The sequence below is a fragment of the Nanorana parkeri genome, unplaced genomic scaffold, assembly GCF_000935625.1.
Source record: "Nanorana parkeri isolate BGI_ZX_2015 unplaced genomic scaffold, ASM93562v1 scaffold515, whole genome shotgun sequence".
Classification (NCBI taxonomy): Eukaryota; Metazoa; Chordata; class Amphibia; order Anura; family Dicroglossidae; genus Nanorana; species Nanorana parkeri.
Genome location: NW_017306783.1, coordinates 592,462 through 602,281, shown reverse-complemented (window position 1 = coordinate 602,281; position 9,820 = coordinate 592,462). Strand labels below are relative to the sequence as shown.

Sequence of the window (9,820 nt, the reverse complement as noted above, 5' to 3'; positions counted from 1 at the left end):
GGGGGGGGAAGTAAAAAATTATTTTAAAAAAGTTATACAAATGTAAAAATTTAAAAAATAAAAGTGATAAAGTAAAACAATTAAAACCAACCCTGCTGCCCTTGCCATCTGCATGCAAATAAATGCATTTGTAGGACATTGTGTGTGAGCATTGAGTGCTGCCACCATTCCACTGTGTGCCATACCATGGTAGCCAGGCAGCAGAACTCTCTGACACGCACAACGTGCATTAAAGGGCAAGTTCACTTTCCCGGGTAATATGGGAAAATGGAATTACTCGATCAAATCTGGCCTCGTCTCTCACAAACCTATTTAGCAGTCAAATACAGTTTTGATTAGGGATGCACCGATACAGAGTATTTGGGTGAGTACTTGTTCTCGCCCAAATGCTTCGATACCTTCCCTGATACCGGAACTTCCGGTCAGAGTAAGATTTCCTCTGACTGGCAGTGCCGTAGGGGAAAATGGAGCCAGCTTCCTGTGCAATCAGGAAGCGGGGGCGGTGAGTAATGACCAGATTCCAGGTTTCCTGATTGGCCGGGAAGCAAAACACCATTGGGCCGGCTTCCCGGCCCATCAGATAATTACTTGCCACCCGGCTTTCTGATTGGGAAGCCTGCTCTATGCCAACGGTAGCACCGGTATGGGTACTTGCCATCGGCGAGTACCGAAAGCAAAATGTGGGTACTTGATACCCAAAAACTGGTATTGGTGCATGCCTAAGTTTTAATTAAAACTATTTTTTGTATTGGGACAAGTAGATTGTCATGAGGGACAAGTAGATTTGGCCCCCGCTTTAGCCACTGGGCAAGTAGTTTTTTTTTTTTTTATTTCCACACCAGTTTTGGCTTTCCGATTGGCTAGGAAGCTGGCTTGACAAGACACTGAGGCAGCCTGTCTTCCTGACCAATCACCCCCACCCACGGCCTGGCTTCCTGATTGATAAGAAAGCCAGGCTGCCTCGCAGTGTCGCAAGGGAGCGTCAAGCTGGTGTGCTTTTCATAAAACACTGATTTCCCGGCTAAATCAGGCTACCACAGAATGCCGATGTTGGTATAAAAAATATTGGTACTCATACTCTATACTGAAAAAATTGTATTGGTGCATCCCTAATATTAATATGATATTGAGATAAAAAATAGAGCATTTCATTTATGCATTGAGGACTAAAAAGTCTGGCTGTAAAGGCAGCAGAAGTATTTTCTTGATTATACAGTACAGGGCACAGGCTCATTATAGAAGACTGGGTAATATGCAGGTATCATCCGGTAATTGGGCACTGGCCAGAGCTGTAACCACTCATATAACCCCCCCCACAATAGAAACTCCTCAATTTTTGGTCAGTGTCAAAAGGTCCAGTTGCCTGATTGCTGCCCCACGGCAGTAGCTTCAGGGGACATACCCATACCCCACAAGAACAATGTCAGAAGATGCGAAGCCAGCCTGTAATGTTGCACATTTTGCAGCATATTGGGTTAGCTGCAAAGTGCCATACAGGACCAGGGCAGTGATTATATTTAATTATGTATCTGCATTGGTGTGACCCCATCCCTGAAGACCGCCTCCAGAAAGAAGGGGTATGCTCGTCCGAAGTGAATGCCCTTGTGGATTGTTGTGCATCATCCTTAACCCCCCTATAAACACCCCCACCCACCGAAGGGACCCCAGGACACGCTTACTGGACTGAGCTGGGTTGGCCCTTTAATTTTTTTTTTTTTCAAAATTGCTGCACTCCGCCCTGAGAGGTATGTCTGCCACCTCGTGACCCCTCTACGTGGCCCTTGCAAACATTGCATGTTTGTGGCCTCCGGGAGGCCCTGTTGGAACCCCCGGCAGCAATATTGAGACTCTCTAGGATGCCTGAGCATGTTCTGTACAGGCTGGGCATGCACAGTTAATGCATGGTGGCAATCTTAGAAGGGGGCATGGACTGTGATCACATGCTGAAGATGTGTTATTTGGAATCAATTTCCATCTAGGAGCAGATGGAGGTGCAAGGACCACAGTGACCACTATGGGGACCCTTGTTTAACCCTTGGTGCTGGTACTGTGAGTAGCTGTTTGGGGCCCCTCACCATGGGGCTAAAGACCATGGGCCAGGTGACACAGGAATAGCTATTTCTGCAGCTGTCCAGCTCAGTTCACACCTATGCATTGCGGGAACACGTGTATGTGCGTTTTCGCACATTTGTGTGCCGAGTTTGCTGCTTGCCCCCTTTGATTTTAATGGGTTCATATATGTGCAGCAAAGAAGCTCATGTAGTATCTTTTTATGACACGCGTTCCACTTTGTTTTCAAGTGCACTTAGGCACGTTTAGCTGCATAAAACAGGGCTGAACTGCTCTGAAACACAGAAAATTATGTTTTATGTAAACTGAGCCAGGCTGAATACACCTGGACACCGTTAAACGTCAAGGTGTGCATCCAGCCATGGAAAAACATTACATGCTTCTAGGTGCATTAGGAAATGAGCTCCAGGACTGTATTTTAATTGCCATGCCTATGAGGCCTAAAAAGGGAGGGTATCTGCAGAGGATGCAAGCATAATCCCCCTACTATGTCTCCTCTGGAGTCTGTTACAGACCCTTAGAAGAAATCTCTGAAGTGTTCTCTGATGGAAACGGGCCTACCGGACTGCAGGGAAGCAAGCTGTCATTAGACCCACTAATGACATAATTAATCTTAAGGCGACCAACTGATTTCACTTAAGTGGGAAAACACTAGGGATGCACCGATACAAGCATCGGTATCGGCGGCGATACTTACTACTTAAACCGGCGCACGCAGTGTGCAGCTTCTGAGAAGCTATGCTATTAGCGTAGCGGGAGCGATGCAAAATTCGCCTTCCCCGCTATGCTAATAGCGTATCTTCTCAGAAGCTGCACACAGCGCGCGCGCCGGTTTAATTAGTAACCAGCACACGCTGTATGCAACTTCTAACAGCATGGGAGACGGGAGGCTGCGTTTGTTGGTGGACCCAGGAATCAGGTGAGTATTAGTTCTTAGTTCTATAATGGCATTGTAGTACTTTCAGGTAGAATACAGTTTCATAACATATCAGCTAGGGAACTACAAGTCCCAGCATGCCCTCATTGCCCCTGTACAACCACCAGATATTGCTGTTCCCTGGGTGATAAAGAGGGGACCAATTTTGACTTTGATACGTTGATCAACCAAACCAATCTCATGCCATAGCCATATGCCATAGCCTCCCCCAGAATGTAGGGGAAAAATACAGGGGGGTGGGTGAAGAGAGATAGGCCAGAGAGAAGTATTTTGAAGTAGTAGTGATGAATTACAGATCCAATCCTCACTGCTAATCTTATGTACTTCTGAGAAGATTCTCTTATGGGTATATGTAAGTAGGCATCTAGCAAATCCAGGGTCGCCACAAAGGCCACCAGCTGAAGAATAGTCCTGCTTGAGAAGATGGAGCCCATCCTGAACGTCTTGTATCTGATGGATTTAGGGATCTGAGGTTTAAGATAAGACAATATTTCCCCGAAGGTTTCTTCACAACAGAAACGTGAAAAATAAAAACCCCTGCCCTGTTCTTCCATTGGCACAGGGTAAAATTACCTGTTGGTCTACTAGATCTCCCAACAGTAAACAAAGCATATTGGCTTTTGAGTCTCTGGGAAGATCTGTTACTAAAAGATGAGGGGGATTGTCGAAACCCCTGCTCTATGATCCCCAGGATGAATGCATTGGAGGAGATTGATCTTCATTGTGGAAGGATGGTGTCATTGGGATTTGGGGTATTGGATAGGTAGATTAAAGAGAATCCCACCTTTACCCCTACCTCATTCTCTGGCTACAAAAAATATCCTTTTTAAAGACTACAGATCACTACAGAAGGGTAAAATACACAAACACAGCTTGGAAGCAGCATTTCCAAGCAACTGTTCTCTGGGAGTACCTGCAAGCAAGTGAACCTCACCTGTGGAAGCCAAAAATCTATATTCCTGGCAACACAGGTAGTAGCTAAAGTGGGTTTCAAATTGAACAAGGTAGAATCCCAAGCTCTCTTTAAGTGGACCTTTACTCCCTTTCACTAAAAAACAGATCAGCATGTAGCTCTGCTTACTGATATAAAAGCATCTTACTTTCATTAGTTAAACATTTGTCATTTACTTACAAATAGAGTTAAACCATTTTCTGGTACAGTCAAGGTTCATAGCACACTCTCCCAGCCTAGCAGGCTGGCTCAGTTGCCAGTAAAACCCACTGCAGTGGCAGAAAGAACTCCCTTGCCTTCAAAATCAGACCAGAGATACACAGCTAGAATGTTCAGTTGGAAATGTCGGAGGGGTACTGAGTGTATGGTACTGCCTCGAATAGGGCTACAATCGGACCCAAGACCATCATCTCACCGAGGGCCTTGGCTTGAAAGGTCCATATCTCTGACAGCAGAGATTGAGGTTGAGTAACTGTAATGTTTGAACTGTCCACTGGATGTTTGAACTCGGAAACTGTTCTGACCAGTCCTTCAGAAGAAGGTTGTCCAAATAGCCCATGACATGGACAGCATAAAAATGCAACAGTGCGGGCTTCATACCCACGCGCCAAGCTAGCGATAATATACGTAGAATAATTCACCTTACCACCCTTGCTAAATCTCAGAATACCCCCGCGATGCTACTCTCCCTTGATATCAGAAAAGCTTTCGACACTATCTCCTGGCCATACCTTTTATCCACTCTAAGACTCAGAGGTTTCGGCCCTGGCTTTCTTAATATCATCTCATCATTATATGATTCACCTACGGCCCGTGTTAAATATTCAGGTTTTCACTCTAACCCAATAAATATCCATCGGGGCACTAGACAAGGCTGCCCTCTATCCCCAATACTGTTCGCCCTAGCCATCGAACCCCTGGCTCAACTCATTCGCTCCCATCCAGACATCACGGGCATTACACACGGAAAATCGCACCATAAAATATCCCTCTTTGCAGATGACGCACTACTCATCCTCACTAACCCCAACAGCTTCCTTACCCAACCTCCTACAGGTCCTCCGCACTTTTGAGAAATACTCTGGACTTAGCTTAAACGAAACTAAATCTATAGCCCTCAATATTTCACTACCCCATTCTACGGTCTCCTTCCTACAAGAAAACTTCCCTTTCCAATGGAACACTAATTCCCTTCCCTACCTAGGCATTCAACTGACAGCTTCTTACCACACGCTATATGTAGCCAACTTCCCAGCCATGTTCTCCAATCTCAAAAACCTACTATCCTCCTGGACAAAATATCACTTATCCTGGCTGGGGCGGGTTGCAGCGGTAAAGATGACTATCCTCCCCAAACTTCTCTACCTCTTTTGAGTGTTGCCAATATGTGTCCCTGTGAACATTCTTAAAACTTTTCAATCTCATTTGGGTGAATAAAAGACCTAGGGTACCGTTACGTACAATGCTCCTGTCAAGAACCAGCGGAGGTCTACGGGTCCCTAATTTTTCTAAATATTATCTTGCTTCCCAGCTTAGTCAGCTCACTAAGTATCATGCCACCTATGAAATACCGCACTGGGTCGATATTGAGGCCCAACACATTCTTCCTATAGCTACAGACAACATTCTCTGGCTCCCCACCAAACACCGTCCCTCCATACCAAACCCGATTATATCTCACTCTTTACGTCTATGGGACTCTTCCAAATTCTCAACGGGACTTATCTTCGCTCATCTCCCTCTACTCTCCTTCCTCTCCAACCCGGGCTTCTTGCCAGCCATGGAATCACCACAATCTTTTCTAGCCTGGTCTGAACAGGGCCTGACTAGACTTTGGAGACTACAGTCCGATAATGGTATAAAATCCTTTTCCTACTTAAGGGGAAAATATAAAATTTCCGGGAAAGAACTATTCCGATACTTGCAAATAATTGATTACATAACTAAGACGACTGCTCGCAAGAACACCCGGGCTGGATTCTCGCCCTTTGAGCTCAAATGCCGAGACGACCCCCACAGCCCCGGGCTTATCTCCCTCCTGTATTCATCCCTTACCTCCCCCGCAGCTCCATCTCCCCCCTCATACATTCAGAAATGGGAACAGGATAACGGTCTTACCCTTAGCGAAGAGGACTGGCAACGCTTATGGAAAACCACTAAATCATGCTCTAGTAACACTAATATTCTAGAAATTAACTATAAAGTCATCTTAAGATGGTATATGGTTCTTACCAGAATAGCCTCCTTTGCACCGAACTATTCCCCCCTGTGCTTTAGAGGATGTGCTGCACATGGCTCTTACCTCCATACCTGGTGGTCCTGCCCAGTAGTGTCCAAATTTTGGGATCGTATCTTCTGCATGCTTACAATTCTTAATGATAGGGATACACCTAAAACTCCATCCCTGGCCCTCCTTAATCTCTTCTCTGCAGACTTCCCTCCATCTAAACGGAAACTTACCTTGCAAGTACTCTCAGCAGCCAAACATGAAATTGCCATATCATGGAAATCACCCATCCTCCGTATTGCTAAGACTAAAAACTATATCTCATGGATCATGTCTCATGAAAAGAGGACAGCACAACAAACCAACTCTATGGCTAAATTTGAGGCTATATGGGATCCATGGGTACAACGCTTCTTACCACCCACCTTTGATCGACGATTACTCACTATCTAAGTTCCACTACTCCACCCACGACCTAATTAAACACACCTTAAATACACCTTCTCCTATTAATACGACTATTCACACTTTACCTTCTTTACCCCCTTCCTCCCCTCCCCTCCTGTCCTGTTTGTATTTCTAGTATCCTTAGGTTCATTAATCTGAGAGACAACCCAGGTAGAAGGTATATAGTTAGATGCCAGTTAGTACATAATTCTGCATACCATTGCACCAGTTGATAAAAATTCTTATAACTGCTACTTGAATGTTGTCTCTGTTAACTTTGCCCATGTTACCAAGAGAAGAACCTTTGTCCCCCTTATCATGTAGGTCTGTACCTCTGTTTTATGTGTTTAATGTGCTCTTTGTAATTCTGGAAAATGTATGTTGAAAATTGTCACACTGATGCTAGAATCTTTGTTGTTATCTTTATATTTGTGATATTTTTCAATAAAAAACTTGAACGAGAAAAAAAAAATGCAACAGTGCAAAAAACAGGGGCTGTGGAAAAGCTGAGTGCAAGTGCCACAAATTAAAAGTGTTCTTCCCCCAAAGCAAAAGGCGTTGGTGTGGGGGAAATACTGGCACATGTAGGTAGGCATTCTTCAGGTTCACTGAAGCAAGAAGATCCCCCAGCTGAAGGGAGGTGATGACTGATCTTGCCGATTCCATGTGAAACTTGCAGACATGCATAAACATGTGGAGAGACTCCAAGTCCAGAATGAGACGTACCTCACCGTTTGGTTTTGGAACCATGAACAGGATAGAGTAAAAACCTGGGAATCTCTCCAGCTGAGGTGAAGAGACTATGACATCAGCAACTGCTGCAAGGCCCTCTGTAAAGCATAAACTGAGTATGGTAGGATAACAACCCTGGGAGGCTATTGAGTGTGACCACAGATCCTGCACATCTCGACTTCAGACAATTAGACAAATAATAAGCCATGCTCTGGCAATATTCCAAACCTACCCCGCCCTTTTTGACAGCTGCAGAGAAAGAGAGAAGTTTTAGAACTCCTCACACAATTAAAAAAACCTTGAAGGGGGTGGGCTGAACGGCAGAGTGAGCAGACGTGCTTCACTGATGCTCTGTGGTAGACCTGCAATTTAATCACCATTTGCAACTTATTCTCCGAGATCCTCTAAATTGTTTGCCCGTTCGCAGAACAACTGGTGATTGAGCTCCTCTATCAAGGCCTACTTTGATGGCTCTGACCGCACAGACCAGCAACCACATGGCAAGATGGTGGAGGCTTCGGACTTGTGGCCTGGACTCACCACTGCGGAACACTCCCTGGGTTCTGTTCCAGGTGATCCCCGAGATCTCTCTTGTCCTGCTCTCAGGACTCTGCCTGACTCGATGGATGCCATCCACCGGCTTCGTCTCAACACCCGCTAGAGACATCCTCCAGCTGAGGGACATGTGAGTACTTGGCCGATGGCTACTGATGGTCTGGATTGGTCTTCCCGGAGCTTGTCACCAAGTACACAGCTCACCCCACCAAGCGATATGAAGACCTCTTTGGGGCCCAATTCTCCTATCACCTGTGCTGCACAGGCTACTGGACATGTTTCTCCCTCACAAACCTGGGCCATCCCTCAGGAGGAAACTCGCAGGGCCGAGATGCACGCGGGATGCTAGTGGTAACCGCACATTTACTCAATCCTAGGAGCCAGGAGTGCCCGAGTCTCACGATTCGCCCAATTATATGGCCCTTACATTAGTGGAACCTTCTTTATATGCCGAGGGTGAACCGAGAATCAGCCATGTCTCTGTTTTTTCTACTGGAACACTGGAGACTCCGCTCAAACGTAAATCAGGGATTAATGCTTGCTCTCATTCTTCATCAGACGCTGAAGAAGAGGACTTTGCTTCCTGGGAGGGAATGCATTAGGCATATCCCAACAGAAAAGTATTTCCATCTTCTCGTTCAAGAAGTCCGAGAAACCTGCAAATCAGAAATAAAGCTTTTAAAAAGCAAGTTAGAAATGGACAGTGCTTATAGAGCCTTACGACCTAGAGGTTTTTCTTTCAAACACAGAGATGGTATTTGCAGAATCCACTACTTCACCGAGGAGGAAATTCTTAATAAAGTCCGTAATCTGCACTCTCTGGAATGGGATGGAGCCCCAATTCAACTATATCTGGATTTGTCCTGGCCGACACTATAACACAGGTGAAGCCTGCAACCTCTCCTGACTCTACTCCGAGATAACATTCTGCATTGCTGGGGTTTCCACTTCCGTCTTACTGCACAAAGAGATGGAAAAAGCGCTATTTTTTTGCACATACCAGAGGACTTGTCTTCCTTTTGCTCTGACCTACAGTATGTTTACTTTTTCCAGCCTTATCAGACTGAGATCCTCTACCTAAGCTGAGTCCTGAGCCCTCCACCTGGCAAAAAATCACTCCAAGAAAGAGATCCGTGAAGATGGATGCTTCCGTGGACACAACTCTGCAAAGATCTTGTGATCCTGCTACAGTCTACACTGCACGTGGGAATCACTAACTGATTGTTTTCTGCTGTGGGAAAACTTGTGTATCTGCATTTTTTATAGTTGCACTACTCATTTCGATTTTTCATTATGGTGGGTCTATGTGCACAGCCTGTGTATAGTTGTTATAACTTTTACACCCCCCACAAATCGGTGGGCTACCACCTTTTTTTTTTCCCTGCAAAGGCATTGGTGGCGATTGACTACTTCCTGGCTGATTTAGGAGATACCTTCTGTCCACACTGCTATGTTGTGTTTATCATATGTTCGTATACACAATTTGTTTCCTTTATTTTGTGAATGCTTTAGAATGATGTTTTTGCATCACTTTCACAATGATGTCTGTATTGTTTTTTCAGATTTGTCTCCTCTTGTTTGTTTCTTTCCCTATTTTTCTTGAGCACCGGTCTTCTCTGGATTCGAATCACTGCCCTTGCTGTCTTTGGTCTTCAAGTTAGGTCAGTTGTTCCTTCCCCTTTAAATTTCCAAGCCATGGGCTTTACAATTCATTTTCCTGCCTTTGCCAAAGGTGCTGCCTCCATTTGGCAAAGATGGCTGCCACTGCTCTGAAAAACTCTGCTTCTGTAGGTGGAGTACCAAGACGGCCGCTGTAGCAGCTGTCATGCTTTAGCAGAGCACGCTGGTGTACCAAGTTGGCCACTGGTGGCAACTTAAAATGAACTATCATCAATTACCC

At 45.3% G+C, this 9,820-nt stretch overlaps 1 protein-coding gene across 1 annotated transcript in view; it reads right to left on the bottom strand.

Annotated features, from left to right (window-relative positions):
* Positions 1-9,820, bottom strand: part of NUP133 (nucleoporin 133) — a 508,027-nt gene that overhangs the window by 366,222 nt on the left and 131,985 nt on the right. The gene's annotated exons all lie outside the window — the stretch shown is intronic.